The sequence below is a fragment of the Panthera pardus genome, unplaced genomic scaffold (genome assembly GCF_024362965.1).
Source record: "Panthera pardus isolate Hobbes unplaced genomic scaffold, ASM2436296v1 HiC_scaffold_2, whole genome shotgun sequence".
Lineage (NCBI taxonomy): Eukaryota > Metazoa > Chordata > Mammalia > Carnivora > Felidae > Panthera > Panthera pardus.
Window position 1 is genome coordinate 141,756,654 of NW_026526765.1, and position 24,324 is coordinate 141,780,977.

The 24,324-nt window shown below is 39.0% G+C and overlaps 1 long non-coding RNA gene across 2 annotated transcripts in view; it reads left to right on the forward strand.

Moving 5' to 3' along the window:
• The window catches only part of LOC109278902 (uncharacterized), a 199,571-nt gene that overhangs the window by 105,266 nt on the left and 69,981 nt on the right, over positions 1-24,324 (forward strand). Inside the window, exon 1 of one of the 2 annotated variants that reach the window (XR_008423922.1) lies at positions 19,077-19,901. The exons of the other annotated variant lie outside the window; for it this stretch is intronic. This is a non-coding gene — a long non-coding RNA (uncharacterized LOC109278902). Of the gene's footprint in view, positions 1-19,076; positions 19,902-24,324 lie in introns of those variants that run through there. 2 annotated transcript variants of the gene reach the window in all.

Consider the following 24,324-nt stretch of genomic DNA (forward strand, 5'->3'; position numbering starts at 1 on the left):
ATGAAGAAATAGAAAATTTGAACAGACCCATAACCAGTGAAGAAATTGAATTAGTAATCAAAAATCTCCCAAAAAACAATGTCCAGGGTCAGATGGCTTTCCCAGGGGAGTTCTTCCAAACATTTAAAGAAGAGTTAACACCTATTCTTTTACGCTGTTTCAGAAAATAGGAATGGAGGGAAAACTTCCAAACTCATTCTCTGAGGCCAGAATTACCTTGATTCCAAAACCATACAAAGACCCCACTAAAAAGGAGAACTATAGACCAGTTTCTCTGATGAACATGGATATAAAAATTCTCAACAAAATACTAGCCAACCAGATCCAACAATACATTGAAAAAATTATTTACCACGACCAAGTGAGATTTATACCTGGGATGCAGGGTTGGTTCAATACCCACAAATCAATCAGTATGATACATCACATCAATAAAAGAAAGAACAAGAACCACGTGATCCTTCCAATAGATGCAGAGAAAACATTTGACAAAATACAGCATCCTTTCTTGATAAAAATCCTCAAGAAAGTAGGGATAGAAGGATCATACCTCAAGATCAGAAAAGGCATATATGAAAGACCCACTGCTAATATCATCCTCAATGGGAGAGAGCTGAGAGCTTTTTCCCTAAGGTCAGGAACATGACAGAGATGTCCACTCTCACCACTTTTATTCAACATAGTGTTGGAAGTCTTAGCCTCAGCAATCAGACAACACTAAGAAGTAAAAGGTATCTAAATCTGCAAGGAGGAAGTCAAACTATCACTTTTTGCAGATGACATGATACTCTATATGGAAAACCCAAAAGGTTCCACCAAAAAAGTTCTAGAACTGATCCATGAATTCAGCAAAGTTGCAGGGTATAAATTCAATGCACAGAAATTGTTTGCATTTCTATACTCCAATAATGAAGGAACAGAAAGAGAAATCAAGGAATCCATCCCATTTACAATTGCACCAAAACCCATAAAATACCTAGGAATAAACCTAACCAAAGAGGTGAAAAATATACACTTAAAACTATACAAAGCTTATGAAAGAAATTGAAGAAGACACAATAAATGGAAAAACATTCCAAACTTATATATTAGAGGAACAAATATTGTTAAAATGTCAACACTACCCAAAGGTATCTGCACATTCAATACAATACCTATCAAAATAACACCAGCATTATTCACACAGTTATAACAGACAATCCAAAAATTTGTTTGAAACCAAAACATTAAAAACACAAAAAATGTGGGGGGCACCTGGGTGGCTCAGTTGCTTGAGCATCCAACTTCGGCTCAGGTTGATATCACAGTTCGTGGGTTTGAGCCCTGTGTGGGGCTCTGTGCTGACAGCTCAGAGCCTGGAGCCTCCTGTGGAATCTGTGTCTCTCTCTCTCTCTGCCCCTCCCCTGCTCATGCTCTGTCTCTCAAAAATAAATAAACATTAAAAAAAATTGTATGGAACCAGAAAAGACCCCGAATAGCCAAAGCAATCCTGAAAAAGAAAACCAAAGCTGGAGATATCACAATTCCATACTTCAAGATGCATTACAAAGCTGTAATCATCAAGACAGTATAGTACTGGCCCCAAAACAGGCACTTAGATCAATGGAACAGAATAGAGAACCCAGAAATGGACCCACAAACATATGGCCAACTCATCTTTGACAAAGCAGAAAAGAATATCCAATAGAATAAAGACAGTCTGTCTCTTCAGCAAATGATGTTGGGAATACTGGACAGTAACATGCACAAGAATGTGCCTGGACCACTTTCTTACACCATACACAAAAATAAACTCAAAATTGATGAAAGACCTAAACATAAGATGGAAGCCATCAAAATCCTCGAGGAGAAAGCAGACAAAAACCTCTTTGATGTTGGCTGTAGCAACTTCTTACTCAACATGTCTCTGGAGGCAAGGGAAACAAAAGCAAAAATGAACCACTGGGATCTTATCGAGATAAAAAGCTTCTGCACGGCAAAGGAAACAATCAGCAAAACTAAAAGGCAACCGACGGATGGGAGAAGATATTTGCAAATGACATATCAGATAAAGGGTTGGTATCCCAAATCTATAAGAAACTTATCAAACTCAACACCCAAAAAGCAAATAATCCAGTGAAGAAATGGGCAAAAGACATGAATAGACACTTTTCCAAAGAAGACATCCACATGGCTAATAGAAAATGAAAAAATGCTCAATATCACTCATCATCAGGGAAATACAAGTCAAAACCACAATGAGACACTACCTCACACCGGTCAGAATGGCTAAAATGAAAAACTCAGGCAACGACAAATGTTGGCCAAGATGCAGAGAAAGGAACCCTTATGCAATGCTGGTGGGAATGGAAACTGGTGCAGTCACTCTGGAATACAGTGTGGAGGTTCCTCAAAAACTTAAAAATAGAACTACTCTAAGACCCAGAAATTGCACTATGAGGTAATTATCCAAAGGATACGCATGTGCTGTTTCGAATGGGCATATGCATCCCAATGTTTATAGCAGCACTATCGACAATAGCCAAAGTATGGAAAGAGCTCAAATGTCCATCAACAGATGAGTGGATACAGAAGATGTGGTCTATATATACAATGGAGTATTACTTGGCAAAGAGAATGAAATCTTGCCATTTGCAACTATGTGGATAGAGCTAGAGGATACTATGCTAAGTGAAATTAGTCTGTCAGAGAAAGACAAATATCATATGACTTCACTCATATGTGGAAATTTAGATATGAAACAATTGAACATGAGGGAAGAAAAGCAAAAATAATATGAAAACAGGGAGGGGGACAAAACATAAGAGACTCTTAAATACAGAGAACAAATTGAGAGTAGCTGGCAGGGTTGTGGGTGGGGGGATGGGCTAAATGGGCAAGGGACAATAAGGAAGATATTTGTTGGGATGAATCATGGGATTCTACTCCTGAAATCATTATTGTACTATATACTAACTTGGATGTAAATTAAAAATAAATAAGTATATTAAATAAATAAATACATAAACAAATATAGGTATTTTGCCTCTCAACTGTGTGACATCCCTCCAGCCAGAGAGCCTAGGAAATTAAATCCATAGATGTCTGCTGAGAGAAGGGAAGTTGTCCAGCAACATGGCGCACAGGGTGTGATTACCAATCTACTACTTCTCTATCATTCCCTAGTTGTTAAATAATTTAATAATTAGCCCCTCTCCCCAATTATTTGCTACCTCCAGAGGCACCAAGAGCTGCCAGACTCTCAGCTTGTAAGAATTTTTGTGATGTTAAAGAAGGTTCTTTCATAATTTTTTTGTTTAGTGGTAGGGAATTTAGTTTCCTTCTGTCTACGAAATCAGATGTAGTTTCCTCTATTAAATCACTTACTACACATCCATGTCCTTGGCAGAATCCAGTGCTTTATTACTATCCTTTCCCTAGGGGTTTGTGTCTTAAAAAAAAAAAATCCCCTTTACTCTGATGTCAGTGGAGTTTTGAAAGAAAACAAATTTTAACCAATGAATTTGGCCCTGTTGAACTAGAATGACTACTTTTTAAAGTTCTTCATATTCTCCATGTGTGTTTAATGATTAATATATATTTCTCTAATCATCCTAAAATTACCTAAAGCCATGTCCCTTTCAACCAAAAAATGATAAACATTATGGTAATAACAAAAATAGGAGATAATAAAGAAAAATATAAGATAATAAGAAAAAAGGAACTGAATATTTTTGTCTGTCTTTCCAATATTTACATAGGCTGTTGAGAAACCAAGAAATTTCTCCCAATTCCTTGTGGACCAGTTAAATGAGTCCATCAGAAGATTGGCATAGTTTTGAGTGGCCTGGATGGCAAAAGTTGTAGATAATGACTTATGACACATGTGCCTATAATATGTATGTATTTAAGTATATATGTATATATATTGCATACACATATATTTAAGAGAATAGATGATATTGTGAAGATTTATTTTATTAAAAAAATTTTTTTTACATTTATTTATTTTTGAGAAACAGAGTGAGACAAAGCATGAGTGGGGGAGGGACAGAGAGAGAAGGAGACACAGAATCTGAAGCAGACTCCAGGCTCTGAGCAAGAGGCCAGCATAGAGCCTGATGCGGGGCTCAAACCCACAAACTGTGAAATCATGACCTGAGCCGAAGTCGGATGCTCTATCGACTGAACCACCCATGTGCCCCTGTGAAGATTTATTTTAGATGGTGAACAGATTTGTAGAGAAGCTCAGACCTGCTAAACAAAATCCAGGAGTAGGGACTACACATGCAGGCCTCCAGAGTACACACTCAGTATCTGTGGGTCAGGTTCACTCTCTCCAGCATGTAGTGTAGATTGTTCCTTCCCCAACATGTCCAGAATTTCCATACTTTCTCATGGAACCCCATGCCTGTGGCTTCAGGATCTTTTCTGCTCTGTCATTCAGAAACAAATATTGCTACAATTTCCAGGGTTGTCAGTGATTTAATATATTACTATTCATGGTTTACAGATTTGTAAGTTACCCGGGAATCCCTGGAAATGATATGTCAAAACTTAGATTATCTCCAGTGGTATTCAGCTCATTTCAGGAGGCAATGGAGGATCGGCTAAAAGTGGGCTACCTTGGTATACTTTCAGAATCAATTCCAGCAGGCCTCGTGTTAACCTTCTGTCCTAATGGGTTAAAACATGTATCTCAGCATCACTGACTGTACTGAAAGTACACTTATGAACATTCTGGTACATGTGTTTTGGCAAATACATGTATTCATTTCGGTTGGGCGTATACTTGGGAGTAGAATTGGTAGGCAATTTAGATATCCATATTTATAGCTTTAGAAGGTACTGCAAAGTGTTTTCTAAAGTGGTTGTACCAATTTACACTTGTATGCAGATGATCTTTTAGGGGGTTAGAAAATGTTGCAGACTTCCTTGGAAAGTGAGGAAATTCCTTTTTGATTACTCTCTCTAATATAAGTTAATTATTTTAAGTGATACTTACCTGTAGATTTTACCTGATGGAGGGTAGCAGCTTGGTTAGTTCTTGTTAAGCAATTCCTACTACTAATTTTCTTTTCTTCAATATTATTGATTTCGCTGTCCAAATAATTTTTCTGTTCTATTCCTTAGAAAAAAAACAAAGGCATCTTCAAATCTTCCAAATATCCCATGCTGTGGATTTCTGAGATCAAAAATGGCCCAATTCTAGTCTGTAAACTATTTTGGAATCTATTTTGGAATTATTTCAGATTTATGATGTTCTAAAGAACAGCATCTTCCTCCTTACCATTAAGTATTCTCTAAATTCGTGTAAGAGAAGAGAGAAAATCTTCTGCAGACGCATGAAATCTTATTTTTCAAAGAGAAGCATGATTAAGACAGAATTTGAAGTATATCTAATTCACTTTGGAAGCCCAAGGAAATTTGGAGAAGCAAAAGAAACTTGAGAGAATAAGACATGTAATACATGCCAATTAAATTTAAAGGAGATGACTCATCTGGAATTAAAAAAAAAAAAAAAAGGATAAAAGACATGCCCGAGTTGAGAGCCAGTCTTGCTCTTGGAGCACAAGAGAAGGGCACTTGGGGTAACACAGCTCAGAGGAACAAGCTTTAAATGCTCGTTAGAAAAATTCTTTTTTCCCCCATCGATAGATATTCCTTTGAAATGTCCCAGAAATGTCCAGCTGTCAAACATAAATTAGCATAGTTGATTAAATTTAATCAGTAGCAATCCTATGTGCACTGTGGCAGAGGAAGGAAGAGGGAGACCCCCCTCACTTGTATCCACTTTCACTTTGCTGACCCACTGTGATTTGTAAGTCAAGGGCTAGCCATGTCAAGCAATTAATAATTCATAGACGTTGGCTTGTTTTTTTTTAAATATTTTTCTCTTTATTAACACTCAGAGTTATAAACACTTTATAAACACTCAGAGTTGTAGAGAGCATGGTTCAGTGACTCTGATAGACCTATCACCCAGCCTCAGCAGTGATCATGATTGTCTAATTTTGTTTTGCCTCTAGAGACCTTTACTTCACCTCGCCTCTACCCAAATAATGGTAATGCAAAGGCTGGACTCCATAACCATTTCATTTAAAAATGTTTCAGCACATCTTTCGAAGACAAAGAATTGCCGTATCATTACACACCTAAACACATTTCCTTGATCTGTTATATTAATCAGGGAAAATCTGAACGCAGGACTTGGCTCAAATAACCACGTCCTTTGCCTTAGAGTTTCCATTGCATTTCAGCACAAATGAACATGACATGTGTGTTCAAACCTGTTCAAGTGCATGGCAGAGGTTAGTTGAACAATGGCTTTCTTCAGTTTCTCTTCCTCTTAAATGACTATTTCTTCAATAGCAACATTTCTGTCTCAAATGGCATTGCCTATTGGAGCAGGTATCTGGTAGGTCCTGGTCTACCACGGCATAGGTGTCTTCATTATGGAGTATGCTGTCCTCCAGCTGTAAATAATTAGAAACAAATACAAATATGGGGTTTCATTCCTCATTTTCAAGTTGTTCCCATATGATGTCAGTAGACCTCTGGCAAGGGTACCTAAAGTGGTCTTCTTGTGCTTGATAGCAGGAATTCTCTAGATTAGATTAAATTCTCTTGAACCCAGAGTCCAGTGATACTATCAGATATCTCAGTATCACTAACAGTTCCAGTTAGTGCTTTGAAAAAAGTGAATGTGTGTGGGATAAAAAGTAATCAATGGAAGGTACTCTAGTTGTGCTCCTGTTATTAAAACCAATATGAGTAGTACTCTTGTTAGCCAAGCATATTCATGTTTTTTCAGAAAGGAATCATCCCCAGGGCCATGCTTGCTTTATCTAAAACCTATAGACGCTTCTAAGCACCTCAGGAACAGATGGGTAAAGCTTGCAATGAATACAAAGCAGTATATTTGGGCATTTTTAGGAAGAAAGAGGAGGTTCAGAATTATGTTAGAGCTTCTTTGTTCTACTCTAAAGCAAGAAAGGACTATTTCCCCCTTCTACAGGCTGTAACTCAGGATATTATGTTGCATTTTGTAGCCATATTTGAAGGTCTTGAGACATTTCCCAGTTCCACTGGCTATTCCAGCAGCATGGATGCCTTTGAGGGAAGGCAGGTCTGTACCTCTTACTTAGCTCTCCAGCCCTCCATTGCCACTGGGTGCTGACCTCTTTCACTATCTCGTTTCATGCATATGTTGCCATTGTATCAGCTAAGAGATGTGATGTTATGCTACAGTACTAAAACCCCAGCATCTCAGAAGCTTACTCTGTACTCACATAGAATCCTCCGATGGTCAAAACATCTCTCTGGGGAAGCTGTCCTCCGAGTATTGGTAGAGATATGTTCAGACTTATTTCTTTGAATGTTGCTAAAACTCTATCTTCACTGTTTTTTTGTGAGGAGACCAAAAAAAAAAAAAAAAAGCACTTTTTCTCCTTTTCGGTGTCTTTTTTTTCTTTTTTTCTTTTTCTTTATAGCACCTCCCCATCAAACTATGCTTTCACGAACTTCAGAAAAGAAAGCATGCGGGATGGTGTGCCAGGTCCTAAATGCTTTCACATTGAAGTGGCATGTATCCTTTCCCACTCACGTTGCTTTGGCCAATGCAAGCCACCCAGTCGTGGCCAAGTTTATCAAGTACAAGGAGATGCAGTCCTTCAGTGTACTTAGAATGAAAGGAGAATTGAAAGTTGTTAGGAGCCTCACTGATGTCTATCACACCAGTTCTAGTCTGACTTCTTCTTTTTTAAAAAAAATTAATGTTTTTATTTATTTTTGAGAGAGAGATAGCGAGAGACAGCAAGAGTGGGGGAGGGGCAGAGAGAGGGAGACACAGAATCCGAAGCAGGCTCCTGGCTCTGAGCTGTCAGCCCAGAGCCCAACGCGGAGAGCGAACTCATGAACCATGAGATCTTGACCTGAGTCGAAGTCTGATGGTTAACTAACTGCACCACCCAGGCACCTCTGACTTATTTCTTTTAATAGCCCGCTACCTTTATGTTGACATTTTGACAAAACAGGACATTGCTTCTTTCCTTTTCTTTCTTTCCCTTCTTAACCAGGAGCAGATTTTTCCTAAACATCGTGTACAACTACGTGATACCTTGATGGTGTCTCCTGCTTTGGGTGCATACAGATCACCTGCCATCTTGTTCCAGTCCAGATTTTGGTTCATTCAGCCTGAGGTGGGGCCCCAGATTCTGCATTTCTAACGGGATCCCAGGTGATGATACTGCAGGCCTGTTGAGCACACTTTGAAAAACAAGTTTTTGGACTATCTCTCTGTTCAAAGAGGGGGAAGCATCCTGACTTCAGTTGCATTCAAACAGAAATTTAGGCCATTATTATTTTTTCTCTCCCCTAAAATCTGAATGAAGGGCTGTGTCTCATGGCGATAGTTGTCAAACATGTACGATGACTGTCATTGCAACTCAAAAGCATGCTTCTAAAAGATAATTGGCTTTGTGTTCATTCATATTGAAACACGACCGCTAGGAAGAAAGGAGACCTAATTGAACACTCAAGACATCCCACTAAAAGCCAGCATCTAATTATCGTGGCGCCCACACAGCAGGGACACTGAAGGGAAGAGGAGATACTGAAAACATCTTTATACTCTTTTGCTCTGAAGAGCCCTTCCTGAGATCAAATGCAATTTGTGCTAAGGAGGCAGCCACTGACAAGCTTTACCCCCAGCAAGCTTCTCAGAGACAGCCAGTCAGGGCACTTGTCACCATGCTTCGATTTTACCTAATTACTAATAGAACGCTTTCCCCCCCCCCCTCGATCCTTTACTAGTTAAGATTCTTGCATCTTTAAGCATTTCACTTAGCACTCAAGATTCCAGATGAATTGCCATTTGGCTCCAAGATGCATATTGGCATCAGAGGGCCATATTAACGTGGTGTGGATGTGCATGTGGAGAGAAATGAGGCTGGGCTGGGGAAGAGGACCGACAGGCACTTCTCATTTTATCCAGAGCCTGTTTTTTTTCCTTTTTTTTTTTCTTACTTTGCTCATTTGTAATGCCAGCCCATGATGGTGAATGGGGGTATTGCCATAAATTAACAGCCATGTCTCATACTTCTTATTCTGGAGGTGTAATTCAAAGAACTGTCACAAGGAATAGCAAAGCTATATATTCTTCTTTACAGCAACCATCATAAAAAAAAAATCCCAATTACTTTAAATTACCACAAAATGACTTTAGAATCAACCCCAGACCTGCTGCCCTTGATTTTCTTGTAATTAGTTCAAAGGGCAGGAGATAGAGCAGTAAGTTTTGGGGTATATTATATAGCAGTTACATTTTTCATGATCAAGGAACTTTTAGTTTACAGCTTCTTTCCTTTGAACTAATTCATTGAAGGAGATAATAATTCTAGATTCGTTTCCTTATTCTGCTGACACTCAATTTCTGGGACTTGGGCATATTTCACTTCCCTTTTATCATTAAAATATTTAAAACTCTAATTTAAAATCTTAGCCAATGCTTGGGTTTTACGTGATAAATGGAAACTCATTGGTATTAGCTCAGGGGATTCAGCAGTGCCCAAATCCTGCCCTGGCAGAGCCACTCTCTTTAAGAGGCCCTGATAGAGATAGACACACAATGGACAATTACAAGGGCAAATACTTCTTGGATCCACATGTCTAATCTGCCACCTCAGGATTCTCTGTGAAACCAGGCTGTAACAGACGGCTTCTGCTGCACATTTGAGAACTTTGCTCCGATCCCTAAAATTAAACCCAAGTTTTACTACCATCAACACATTGTCACAAGAGGAGAAACCAAAGAAATGAGAGCGTTTACCCCTGTGTAAGTAGATCAAATGAGTGCTATGTCACTGACTGATCCAGTGGGAAAGACTCGAGCACATTTACTTCCTGCACAGAGTGGAGTGTTGGCTCCCATGGATTTAGGCACTTTGGCAGGTTGAATTACTTTCTGGATGGTGTTCCTTACCATTTGCTAATTGCAAGCAAGGACATCAAGTTCTCATACAGATGTAGAAATTCCATCTATGGATCCATCTCTTCTTATCCATCCAACCTATCAAGAGAAAAATGGTGGGAAATGATGGTGTCCTCTTCAGACTAGAAGATCTGTTCTAGTGTTTTCCACTGTTCCCACAAAGACCAGTCATATGCACAGCAGCTTTAGCAATTATAAATATATTTTTTAAACATGTATTTGATTTATTTATTTAAAAAAAATTTTAAACGTTTATTCATTATTTAGAGATAGAGACAGAGCATGAACAGGGGAGGGGCAGAGAGAGGGGGTGACACAGAATCCAAAGCAGGCCCCAGGCTCCCAGCTGTCAGCACAAAGCCAGACTCAGGGCTCGAACTCACAAACTGTGAGATCATGACCTGAGCCGAAGTCGGACACCCAACCGACTGAGCCACCCAGATGCCCCTAAAACATGTATTTTAATGGGACATAGAATGGATGGCAAAGGGCACCAGATCAAATAATTTATTCAAAGCCCTGTATCCCCCAACTCCCACTCACTTGATTTCCTTCTCTATTTGCAGTGTTGGACTTATTATCCGTGCGTTTACTTTTTTGTAGTTATTCTTACCCCTTGTTCATCTCCATCCATATAAAAAGCATATGGAAATGGTCTATAAGTTTAAGTATTTTCCCCCCTTAATAGAACAATTTTAGGGAATTTCAACAGATGTTTTCCTCCTTAGATGTTATGAAGTATGTAATCTGATGCAAGTTTTTCTCGGGATAGGTTGCCTTTGGCCATTTTCTAGGTGCTTGTTTTGGTCATTCTGTCCTCGCCCCCGAGCCTGATATTACAAATCTTCTAAAAACTCCTGCTGAGAGCATTTGTAACACTGCCATGACACAGAGTTGACTTTGCTTAGGAAGCTTTCATGTTTCATTATCTCGCTATTTTATGGGCAGCCTCTTCTGGTTAGCTGAATTCTTTTCTTTTCTTCTATATCCTGGTCATCTGAATGTGCCCTCATTCCTGTCCAGCCACCATACTATTTTTTCCTCTCCCATTAGCTATATACTATGCTTCCATTTCCTCACTCGACAGTCACCCAGTTGCCCAATTTAATGTGGCTTCTGGTCCATTACTCTGCTGAAACAGCTCTTTCTGAATTCGCTAAGGAGTTGTCTATTGCTAAACCCAAAGAATGTGCTTTGGTTTTAAGATGTAGGACTTTAAAAAAAAAAATCATGTATTTATTTTGAGAGAAAGAGAGAGAGAGAGTGAGCGCAGGAGAGGGGCAGAGAGAAAGGGAGAGAAGGAATCCCAAGCAGGCTCCGTGCTGCCACAGGGCTCGAACTCACAAACCACGAGATCATGGTCTGAACTGAAATCAAGAGTTGGAGGCTTAACTAACTGAGCCACTCAGGCGCCCCAAGATGTGGGACTTTTGAATTGCATTCAACATTGTCGGTCACTGTCTTCCTCTTGAAATAGTCTCTTAGCTTGCTTTCCATCATATTCTTTGAACCTGCCTATCAGGCTTCTTCGTGACGTTCTTCTGTGGCTGCTCTAGTTCCCCTGGGTAAAAGCATTTATACTTAAGGCTTCCATCACTTCCTATAAATAAGTGACTTAGAAAGTTACATCTGCAGGCCAAAGCTCCTCTCCTGCTTTCAGATTATCCACTCTCTCTGCTTTCTTTAAAATTAAAAAAAAATGTTTATTTATTTTTGAGAGATAGAGACAGAGAGTGAGCAGGAGAGGGGCAGAGAGAGAGGAAGACACAGAATCCAAAGCAGGCTCCAGGCTCTGAGATGTCAGCACAGAGCCCGACTCAAGGATCGAACTCATGAACCACAAGGTCATGACCTGAGCCAGGCAGACTCTTAACCGCCTGAGCCACCCAGGGGCCAGATCTCTCTGCTTTCTGGACCACTTTCTTGCGTAAGTTACAGACATCTCAAAATCAGTGTGATTAAAACTAAACCTATGAACTTTAACTGAAGCCTGGCCTTACCAGGTTTTCTGTCTCCACATGGCATCCCCATTCATCAAAGATATGCCCTCTAGAATCTCAGGAATCATCCTTGACACCTCATTTCCCTTATCCTTGTATATGCTCATTCAACATTTCTTCCACAAATATTAAGTGCTATTATGTACCAGGTACTGTTTTTAGTGTGAGATACACATCATCAAATATATCCCCATTGAATCCATCATCCAGTCCTGTCACTTTACCTCTCATATATAACCTATTCTCTCCATCTCATCCATTCAGTCTCAAGTTCTCATCGTCTCTCACGCTACTGCCATAACCTATTCAGTCTGTCTACACTAAAACAAACTTTTCAAAGGCTGCCAGTGTAACCTTGCCCGCCCCCCCCCCCCCCCGCTCTTGATTTAAACTTCCCAGTGCTCTTGGAATAAAATTCATTATTTGGACTTCATGGGCCTTGACTGCTCTTATCCCTGCCATCTGTCCAGCTCGCCTAGCCTTAGGTTGACACTTGGTCTTTCCTTCCCCAGCTACTTTCCATCCCTTTTGCCACATGTTCTTTAAATATTGCTCCTTCCAGCTTTTGCAAAATCTCCTTTCATAGCTCGGCACAACCCTCCCTTGTACAACACCCTCCTTGCCTCTCCAGACTAGATGTGACGCCATTACTGTACCCTCGGGTGGAACACACCCAGCTCTTTGTTTTCTCCCCACAGAGTCTGCAATACTTCTGTACAGTGCCTGGCACATATTAGGGATTCATTAAAATTTATAAATAAGGAATAGTTCCTTACATCATTTTTATGAAAATGAGTTTCCCAGGCCTTTTGCACATTTGCTCATCATAATGGAATACTTTGGATTGCCTGGGCCTTTGGTGACGCTTTTCTTGGGCTCTACCTCGATTTTTGTCACTGTCCTGAAGTGACCTTTTAACCAGTTCCATGTGGACACTGTCGTCTCCAGTTATTTAAGATGTAGCAGAGAACTTCAGACCATTTATACCAAAGATAATTGCTGGGGAATATGTAAATTAACATCCATTACTTGCATTTATTAAAACTTTCATTTAAACTCATAGTTGAGCCGCACACAGTTGCATAAATTATTTTAAAAACTGATATCCTTAGGAGAGAAGCTTGTAATTATGCTGAAGTGGAAAAATGACTGACAGAGAAGAAGATGGAACTATTTTTGTTGCTTAAAGTAATGTAGAAATTTGCCCACACGGTTCGGTTACGGTCTTGTGACTGCCAAAGTCAGATGCTGAACTTGGCATGTTCGAATTTATAGGTTGTTTTTTTTTCCCCCTTATCCTGCCTGTTTCCTGCAGTGCCTTTGAGAAGTGAGGAGGAGAAAAAAAGTGGGTCAAGCAAGCATGTGGAACCCGGATAAGGCACCGCATTAAAAGCGAACTCAAAGACAAAGAAAAGCTTTTTTTTTTTTTCTTTTTTTTCAACGTTTTTTTTTATTTATTTTTGGGACAGAGAGAGACAGAGCATGAACGGGGGAGGGGCAGAGAGAGAGGGAGACACAGAATTGGAAACAGGCTCCAGGCTCCGAGCCATCAGCCCAGAGCCTGACGCGGGGCTCGAACTCACGGACCGCGAGATCGTGACCTGGCTGAAGTCGGACACTTAACCGACTGCGCCACCCAGGCGCCCCTTTTTTTCTTTTTAAGAAAACCACCTAGCTGCTGCTGCTATCTACAAGTGACATGCAATGGCAACATGGTCTTGGGAAGACCACTTTGCTTACCAATAAGATGGTCAGAAAGATTAAAGGGGAGGTCAGAAGGATTAAATGATTCTTAATCAAAGGAGGTCAGTTACTATATGTACATTATGTGTCATATACATATGCACACATATGTAGAGTGAGCAGGAGAGGGGCAGAGATATGCTATGTGTGTTAACACTGTGTAGACTGTCATACCACATGGTTTGCTCATATGAGGAGTGTTTCTCTTCATTGTGAATAACCACACTTCCTGGGATCCCTATGCCCAAGACTTTTCAAAAGGGCAAACACGTTTTAGTATGTTCTATGTGTCAGATGCTAAGTACCTTACAAATACTTATTCATTTAATACTCATAACAACTTGATCATGAAACAAATACTATTATTATCATCCTCAATGATGGATTAAGCAACTGAAGTAAAGGGAAGTTAAATAGTTTGCCCTAGGTTAGAATCACGTAAGTAGGAAGTGATGTCTTCATTTTGGAAAATAAATGACGTTTTTCTGTTTATTATTATTATTATTATTATTATTAATGTTTATTTATTTTTGAGAGTGAGAGGGCAAGTGCAAGTGGGAGAAGGGCAGAGAGAGAGGGAGACAGAAGATCTGAAACTGGCTCTGTGCTGAGAGCAGAGAGCCTGATGTGGGGCTCGAACCCGTGAGCCATGAGATCATGACCTGAGCTGATGCTTAACCAACTGAGCCACCCAGTCACCCCAATAATGGCCTTATTGTAGAAAATTCCACATCTTGGCTAAAACTCTTCCCCTCCAACTTGCCTTTCACCTACAGGGTGGGAGCTCCATGTTTCAGTTGCTTGCCATGTGGGAAAATTCTCTTCTCCATTTTCTGTTTGGATGTCCCAATGGCTTCACTTTGTATCTCATGTTGATGGTGTGATACAGGCTCTTATTCAAGATAGGATTTACTGTTTCACTTTATTTTTCTTCCAGGATACCATGCTAGGATGCCTTTGAAATTTTGTTATTCTCTGCATCGATGATTTGTCCTCTGAAATAGAGAAATAACATCTGTCATTCTGACATTTGGAGATCTAGATTGTGCCATTTGTCCCTTTTTAGTTTTGTTTTAGGTAGTAAATCAGGCAAGGTGTGGGCTACTTTGCTTAGAGAGTAGATATTATCTGTAAAAAGAGTCTCTTGGTCTTGGCATGTTGTGGATAGAAGATTGGGGATTTTTTTTCATGACATTTTTACTTCATGCAGAAATGTTGTTTTTCATTTCTTAGATTTTTTTTTTTTAATTTTTTCTTCTTCCCATAAATGGAAAGGACTTCAGTTTCGCTATTGGGGTCTTAGATCTTTGGACATAATATCAAGAGTATCTATATTTATTCATCTCTATAATTTCCCCAAGGTGACTTTGGGGGTACAAGTCTTAGAACTAATGATTGATTGGATTTGACTTTAAGGGTAATGAAAGTATCTCTTGATTAATTTTTGTTGTATAGGCCATAGAATTAATTTTTTCAGTTATCAATTAATTAATTATCTCTTGATTAATTTTTGTTGTATAGGCCATGTATTTCATATATGTGTGTGTTTTAAATTTAGTAAACAGTTTCAAGAATCACTTAACTTAAATTTGAGCAGAGTCGGAATCTCAAAGCCAAATCCTAAAGGTATGTTTATGAGAACGGTAGGCTATTTTTTTTTTCAATATTGATTTTGAACTGTGGTAAGAATCCTATTTTTAGTTACATGAGAACAATGTTTAGGAATGGAAAAATGTTTAACTTTGTCTAAATTTCTACTTCTCTTTCGTGCTTTGGATATTCTTGGATCATTCTATGTTTGACATAATTAGGTTGGTGAATATAAAGAAGGCAATTCTTTCATGCTTCATATATAAAAACACTGGGAAACCGCGAGAGATAAATAATGTGTTGCTCTTTTTGCTTTCTGAAACCCTGAACTAGGGTTGCCAGATAAATAGAGGACACCTAGTTTTATTTGAATTTCAGATGAACAGTGAATTTTTTTAATGTAAGTATTTGCCAAATATTGCATGGGACATATTTATACTAAATTTTTTTTAAAAGTTATCATTTATTGTGTAATAGGGCATCCTGTATTTTTTTATTCACTGAATTTGACAACTCTTAGTTCTGGTTGGTACTATCATTGTTCCTGTTGGACACTGATTTTCCTCTCAGGGCCTCTAATTTCATCGTTTCTAAAACTCACATGGGTCCCAAAGTGGGACTTAAAGCCATCATGGAAATACACAGATAAATAAATACATAAAGGAGGGCTATGCAAGGATTGCATTTAATTCATTTCCATCTGCTTAAGGTGTATGAGGAAAGACAATCAAATCCCTACTCCCCCCATTCCAGATCTGTCCTGGAGACAGGTAGCAGGCCAGAGGAGTATCCAGTAGGGCTTATCCCTACAGCATGGCTACTCCACCCAGTCAATATAGAAGGTCTCAGACTGGGGCAGCAGTGTCACACAGGATCTGAAAGCAACTCAAATGCTCTGTTGCTACCAGCAAATTCTGCATTCAGTACACTTCCTTCCTCTTGTTATCTCACTTCCTTCCTGTCCCGCCTGGTGTCCCTTCTCAGCCCATTCAAGTAGATTCTGCCACAGCCATCGCACATTGCTGAAAGACATAATCCACTCCCTAACTCACCCCTGATACTTAGCACAATGTTTTGGAACTTGTAGATACCAAAATGTTGTTACACAGATCAAAATGCTATATAATCCTATCACAACAAAGGCCAAAAACCAAAACAAACAAACAAACAAAACCCAACTTTCCAGATCTTATTTAGGATGTTAGATTAAAAAAAATTATTTGAGAAAATCCTAATGGAAAAATGTTGACTGGGCTTATAATTGTATTTGCTGTGATTAGCGTTGGCTGCTTTTATGGCAATGGGTGTTTGTGTTTATTTTTTATTTTAAAGTTTTTGTTTATTTATTTTGAGAGAGAGAGAGAGAGACAGAAAGCGTGATCAGGGAGGGGAAGAGAGAGAGAGAAGAGAGGGAGAATCTCAAGCAGGCTCCGCCCCATCAGCGTTGAGCCAGATGTGAGCTCGAACTCACTAACTGCAAGATCATGACCTGAGCTGAAGCTGGACGCTTAACCGACTGAGCCACCCAGGTGCCCCAGCAATGGATCTTTGTATGAACCCTAAATTATATAACAATCCTATGCTAATTTATGTGAACAATAACATTATTAAGTGCATGATAAATATACACTTCCTCTCTTAAACACTAATTAGAGTGCAAGTGCCTTCATCAGGAATAAGAAAAACGGTGAAGTCTATTTTTTTTATTAAAGTGTAGTGCATGTACAATATTATATTAATTTTAAGTGCGCACCACAGTGATGCAGCATTTATATACATTAGGAAGTGATTACCACAATAAATCTAGCTGCCATCTGTCGCCACACAAAGTCATTACCTACCGTGAACTATATTCCCTGTGATGTACAATGCATTCTTTTTTCTTATTAATCTTTTAAGTGGAAGTATGTACTTTTTAATTCTCTTACCCTATTTCATCCATCCCCCTTTCCCTTCCTCCCCTCTGGCACTCACCAGATTGTTCTCTGTGTCTTTGAGTCTCTTTCAGTTGTGTTTTCTTTATCTGTTTGTTCTGTTTTTTAGATACCACATATAGTGAAATCATATGATATTTGTCTATCTCTGTATGCCTTATTTCACTTCTCATAATACCCTCAAGTTCCATCCATGATGTTGCAAATGACAAGGTGTCATTCCTTTTCATGTCTGAGTAATATTTCATTGTGTATGTGTATATATACCACATTTTCTTTATCCATTCATCTACTGATGGATATTTAGTTGCTTCTACATCTTGGCTATTATTTTTTTAAACATTTTTTAATGGTTATTTATTTTTAAGAGAGAGAGAGAGACAGACACATAGAGTGTGAGAGAGGAAGAGACAGAATCCAAAGAAGGCTCCAGCTCTGAGCTATCAGCCCGGAGCCCAGTGCAGGGCATATACTGTGAGATCACAACCTGAGCTGAAGTTGGATGCTTACCTGGCTGAGCCACCCAGGCCCTGGTATGTCTTCGCTATTATAATGCTATAGTGAAACTAAGGGTGCATGTATCTTTTTGAATTAATATTTCCATTTTTTTAATAAATACTCAGAAGTGGAATTTCTTGATTATACGTTAATTCTATTTGTAGTTTTTTGACGAATCTCCATACTGATTTCCATAGTGACTGTACCCAATTGTATTCCCCAAAACAACAACACATGAGAGCTCCCTTTTCTTCACATCCTTGCCAATACTTATTTATCTTTTTTCATGTTTATTTATTTATTTTTGAGAGACAGGGAGTGTGAGTGAGGGAGGGGCAGAGAGAGAAAGGAGACAGAGAATCCCAAGCAGGCTCTGTGCTGTCAGCAACAGTCTAATGTGGGGCTTGAACTGAGGAACCATGAGACCATGACCTGAGCTGAAATCTAGAGTCAGATGTTTAACTAATTGAGCCACCCCACTGCCCCTCTTGTCTTTTTGATACTAGCCATTCTGCCGGGTGTGAGGTGACATCTCATTATGGTTTTGATTGCATTTCTGTGGTAATTAGTGATGTCGAGCATTTTTTCATGTACCGTGGCCCATTTGTAGGTCTTCTTTTGAGCAGTGTCTCTTCAGGTTCTCTGCCCATTTTTTAATCAAACTGCTTGCTTTTTTGATACTGAGTTATAGGAGTTCTTTATGTATTTTGGATATCAACCCCTTTATATATTTTGTATATCATTTGCAAGGTGCAGTCTATTTAATTTTATTCACTTTCTCTATTTCTTCTTTGGTTTACATCAGATACTTTTCTTATAATGTTTCCAAGCTTTATATTTCAGTTTCTCTAGCTTTGGCCTAATCTGTTGAAAAAACAAAAAAAGATAAACTAAAACTGTCTTGACATAAAAGAGGTGTAATTTCATTTGGTGGATTTCATTTCATTTATATCTTTTTGCAATTTATAAAGTGTCATTCCTCTGTGGCTAAACCAAAGTGGTATTTATTTGAGCTTTGATCCAGACATGGGCATTCAAACCTCAGTATTCTTAAAAAAAATTTTTTTTTTAACATTGTTTATTTTTGGAGAGAGGGAGAGCTCAAGAGGGGGAGCGGCAGACACAGAGGGAGACACAGAATCGGAAGCAGGCTCCAGGCTCTGAGCTGTCAGCACAGAGCCCAATGCTGGGCTCGAACTCAGGAATCATGAGATCATGACCTGAGCCCAAGTCAGATGCTTAATCGCCTGAACCACCCAGGTACCCCCAAACCTCAGAATTCTTAATTAAATCTGGAAATGAGGTTACCAGGTGGGATTTTTTTCTCCTGCCTTATAAACTTATTATTAAGAATACTGTTGATCCAAGGACACCTGGGTGGCTCAGTCAGGTAAGCGTCCAACTTCGTCTCAGGTCATGATCTTAAGGTTTGTGGGTTCAAGCCTCGTCTCAGGCTCTGTGCTGACAGTGCAGATTCTGTTTGGATTTTCTGTCTCCCTCTCTCTATCCCCCTCCCTTGCTCGTGTTCTCTCTCTCTCTCTCTCTCTCAAAATTAAATAAACATTTAAAAATTAAAAAAAAGAATATTGTCGATGCAGATATTTCCGTTATCTGTAACTCTTTTCTGAAAAAGAAAAGATTGTTGATGGAAGAAGAAACTTCTTAGAAAACTGGGTCTCTGTGTCAGCTCCAGAAATGACTTGCCACTTACTGAAAAAACTGGAGGTAAGGACAATATATTCAGAATACTGACAGTTCAGTCAGAATTGTTATTCTAACAGTAACATGTTTGAACTCTAGGCAGGGGCTTTGACCCTGTGCTCTTCTTCCCAAAAGTGCTGTCTTGCTGTCAGATACTCAGATAACTTTTCCATCCTATGACAGCTCTTGCAGTGGATGTGACAGTCTGTCTACATTGGGACAACATGTGGCTGCTTGATGTAGTGTAGCAGAGGGGACGTCACTGTTTTTCTAGGGTTCTCATATGTGACTGGTTAAATGAATAAGAAAGTAAGGTACAATCCAGTCACTCCCCGGAGACTGGACGCTTTAAGACAACGCACTTTTGTTCAAATCAGCTGAGGTAATGGCAAACAGAGAACCCTCTGACTTCAGCTACTCTCAGAGTCATTCTGTTCACAGCGTTACTTTGTGCTGGACACCCGGGTGAGTAGTGTTCCCATTTCATTGCCTCACATTTGAAGGTAGGTTTGAGTGGCTGAGAGAAAGAATCTATTTCATGGTCAGTATTCTGTCAGTCTTGTTTTTGGTTAGAAATGCCCCACCGTTCAAACGGTTTCTAATCTCTCCTTCTTTAAGGCGGTATATATTTGGCCAGAATCATCATCCTTACCATATTTATTTGAATCATTATTTTGTACAAAGCACAGTGCTAGTTCCATTGTGAATTTTCCAATTTTTGGTCACACCGTCCTTAGGAAGGTCAAAGTGAATCTAACCCGCTCAGCTCTCTTGTGGTTCTGAATTTGAGCGCCATGAAGGACGGGACATTTGCAACTGGATACTGGTCTCACAACTGGAGACTAGGCTTCTTCTTGTGGGTTTGCCATTCTCTTCATATTTAATCTTGCAGAAACTTAACTGTAACCCTGATTTGCTTCATCATTTACCAACAAGAGGGGGCACCTGAATGCTTCGGAAAGCGTCCTCCAACTGCGCTTTAGCGACAACCTGTTACTCAAAGGGCTTCTCCCGATCATCATGAGAGTTAATGAATGACCTTCACTTCAGATCCTTGTATTTGATTTTGTTGTTGTTGTTGTTTTGCTTCATTCCCTGGGGACTGTGCTGGGCCTGCACATCTTTCTGGCAATAGACATACTCAAACACCATTTTTCAGTTTGAGTCTAGAGATTCTGTCTTCTAAGCGTGATATTTGTGGTTCTGTCTCTCGAGCTCCAAAGGGCAATATTACTCAGAATGATTTACTCATAGATAGGCAGGGTTCAAAACACATATTTTTTTTTTATAGACTATGCCTCTTTAGGGTTGCAGGCTGTTCCCAAATGCTTGTACCTTGGCTCTATTTTCCCACAGAAAATGGCCTTGCTCGTCTTGTTGTTACTTTGAATAAGAAGGAAAACACCAAGCTGCTTAGACTGTTTCATTTGTGGAGAAAAGGAGGGGTAGGGATGCATGTGGGTGTGTTTGTGTGTGTGTGTGCAGTGTGCTTGGGGGGGTTCAGGGAGGAATATCATTTGTGGAATGTTTTCCCAGAGGAGCTGTGGAGAGTTTGTTTTGGTGTAAACTGAGCCAGAACTTTGAAAATAAGAAAGACTTCCTAAACGCTTGCTCTCTGTATAACTACCTTGTTAAATAAATGCAGCAGTTGGACCAATTCCGTTTTTCTAATTCCATTGTACACTGGGGATAGCAGAAGGCGTTTTGCATTATGCAGGATCTGGTGTTTGGTTATTTGGAAAGGCTGCTCTACCCACCAGGTCACAGTGAATGACTACAGATGCGGGGAGTATGTTGACAGTGTCAGCAGTCAAATCTTTGCCACACAGATTGTGAAAAATTACAGGAGGGCACGACATAATTTATTTTGCTAACGATCTTTTTCCCATCTGCAGTTTGTACCTGTTGAAGCTGAAAGTGCACTTCCTCGTGCTGATCGAATTCTCGCTTCCCCCTTCTTTTTCCTTTCTCTGACAGGCGTGCACTGCTTGAAGCCTTAAGTTCAGATGAGCATTATTAACAGCAACCTTTATAGTCTACCAGGGAATAATTTAAATTTTTTTTTGGTGTGTGTTTCTGCAATAGTTTCAAGATGCAGGAATGCAGATAGAGTTCTTGTTAAAAAAAAAAAAAAAAAAAAAAGTTTAGACAGGTTGATTCATTTAACTACCCAGCAGGATCTGATTGCTTTTTCTAAAATTAAATTCCAACGAAGAAAATCTCACAGATGATCCCATCCACATCCACAAACACAGCACACAGTACACAGATAGATACACACAGTATGGTAGCCATGTTCAGGCCAGGAAGATATGCTTTCTTATGTGGAAACAGTTTAGGTTTTCATTAATTTTTAAAAGTGTTTTTCCTTTGGTCCATTTTCCCTTTGGATAAGCCGTGGCATATTAAATAGATATTTATGTGATTTTGTTCTTACTGAATCCTTATTTTTCAATCATTGGAGTCACCAGATTCTAGTGGAAATTAAGATGTTGTTTTCCATATACGTTGAGAGGGGGTGGGTGTATTTTATTTTACTTGTTTGATTGTAGCTGACACAGTTAGAACACTCTTTTGTCCTGCTTTTTCAAGCTGAACGTGAACTCTATTTCAATGCTGAATAGGTAGGTAGAGCTGTAAATTGTGGATGTGCTAATAATAAGTTATTCTTATGGCCTTTCCAAGAAATCATTCTGGAAGAAAGGCAGTGGGAAGTATGTCTTGCTGTTTTTGGAGCACACAGAGAGTGAATGATACTCAGAAAAAAATGAAAATGTTTAATTTTTGTACTTTCACCTTAGTTTGAAATGCAGATGAAAGTTGCATTTTTATTTATGGCTTGAAGGATGGCAAAGCCTGATAACAAATCATAAAGAAATATGGAAGCCCCAATAGCAAATTTCATGCTGAAAATTTCATCATTTGTCACATATCAGTTGCTAAAAAAAGAGAAAAAAAAAAGGCTGGGGGAGAGGAGGAATAAAACCTTGAATTCTTGAATTTGTGCAATACTTCAAGATCCAAACATAGCTGAAATCGTAATGTATGCTAGTCCATTAGAGAGCATGTGCAAAGCTCTGGGATTTTTTTTTTTTTTTTAAGCACAGGGTATAAACATGGATTATCCTGGCTACTTTCTTTTATCAAAGATACATTGACCTCTTACAAAGATTTTCACTAGTACCCAATGCCTCTGGGTACTAGGTCCCACACTTTGCACAGAAAGACTGGGGTCAATAAGAGAGCTAGGGATATTGAATTAGTGAGTTTGGTGGTCTGGAGGTTAGAGGGCAAACAGCCGCAAGATTTCTCACGGTCACTTAATAGCGTCAATGCTCTGTAAAATTAACTCGATTTAGAGCAGCTGACCTCCAGGCCAATAATGAAGTAGGGGCCTTTGTACTGAGTATTTCATTTTAATTCTTTAAGACTATTTTTTCTCCTTCCTCTAGCCTCCAAATAATACTTAGCATCCCTGCCTGCCATCCATGAACACACACAAAAAAGTTTGGAGATCTTACCCATTTCGCTAGCTGATGTCTGTTGCCTTCTTTCAGTGAAACGTTACCTGATAGTAGACAGGTGACCCATGTCTTAGGTCGGCTGCATTCCACAAGATTCTATGTCACATAAAGATAGAATAGTGCAGAAGGTATTCTGGGCTGTATGGGGGTGGGGGTGGGTCTTTGCAAATAACTATCATACACATAGTAACTTTCTCCATGTGAAAGAATGACCATACTTAGTCAATCAGAGATTGATGGAGATAAAGACATGATAAATAAAAACAGAGCTTCTTCAAAAACAGAGGATTATATTTCTTAAAGTCCTTTGGGGGTTGTATTTCTTGTAGAATCTTTAAAAGCATTTTGGCAATAGAGACCTGAAGGAAGAGAAACAAGTGAAAAACACTTCACTTCTAGATGTTAATTTTTATGGCTATGCTGTAATACATTGAAGGACAGGTCTAAGTATAGACATTGGAATCAGATGGCCCAGGCTTTTATTTCACTTCCACCTTTTATTATCTGGGTGATCTTGGGCAAGTTGTCCAGTCTGATTATACATGAGCTTCTTTGATTATTAGGTAGGAATGACTGTCAAAGTGCCCTAACAGGATGGCACACGTGTAAATCCACATGAACATGGAAGGTATGTGGACATGTTAGTTATCATTTAATAAGACGTAGTTCCCAACCCTTTTTAGAAACATTGTCTGCTGGTGAGTTAATTAAAAAACTATTAACTGTGATATGTGTAGTGGAAAGAAAAGCGAGAAGGGAGTGGCGAAGCAGATTTCTAAAAGAGTGGGGCAATTATGTAAATAGCTAGAATTTATTGATTTAATGCTAATTATTTTTAGCTTGAGTAAGTTTGTCAGACATATAATGTTACATTAATATGTCTTAGCTGGTTGGATTGGCTTAATTTTCCATGTAATTTTCCAGGCAGTATTGAACAGCCAATCACTATCATGTGGGATATTAGAGAACATTGCAGTTACTTTACACTAAAGAGTCATCATTTTGGGCAGCAGTTTTAGAGAAGAGTATAGCAATAAATGCACTCTTAGATTTACATTTATGCATTCCATTGGAAGAGTTTCCAAAGAAAAGAAAATTTATATCCAAAACCCTAATGAAATTAAGTTTTATTTCAATGATTTGTGTATATATCTTTCATTCTTAATACTATAATGAAGGGAGAACAGTAGAAACCTACTATTGAAAGAAGTCTGTTGAAGGGTGTAAAACTCCCTTGGTTGGAAACAGAAGAGCCACTTATCATATACAGTAAATGGTGCCCACAATATCTTAGACCAATATTCATAGAAACTAGTGACCACACTCTCTTGCCAGAATGTGTGAATGATTCATAAGATTTCTGG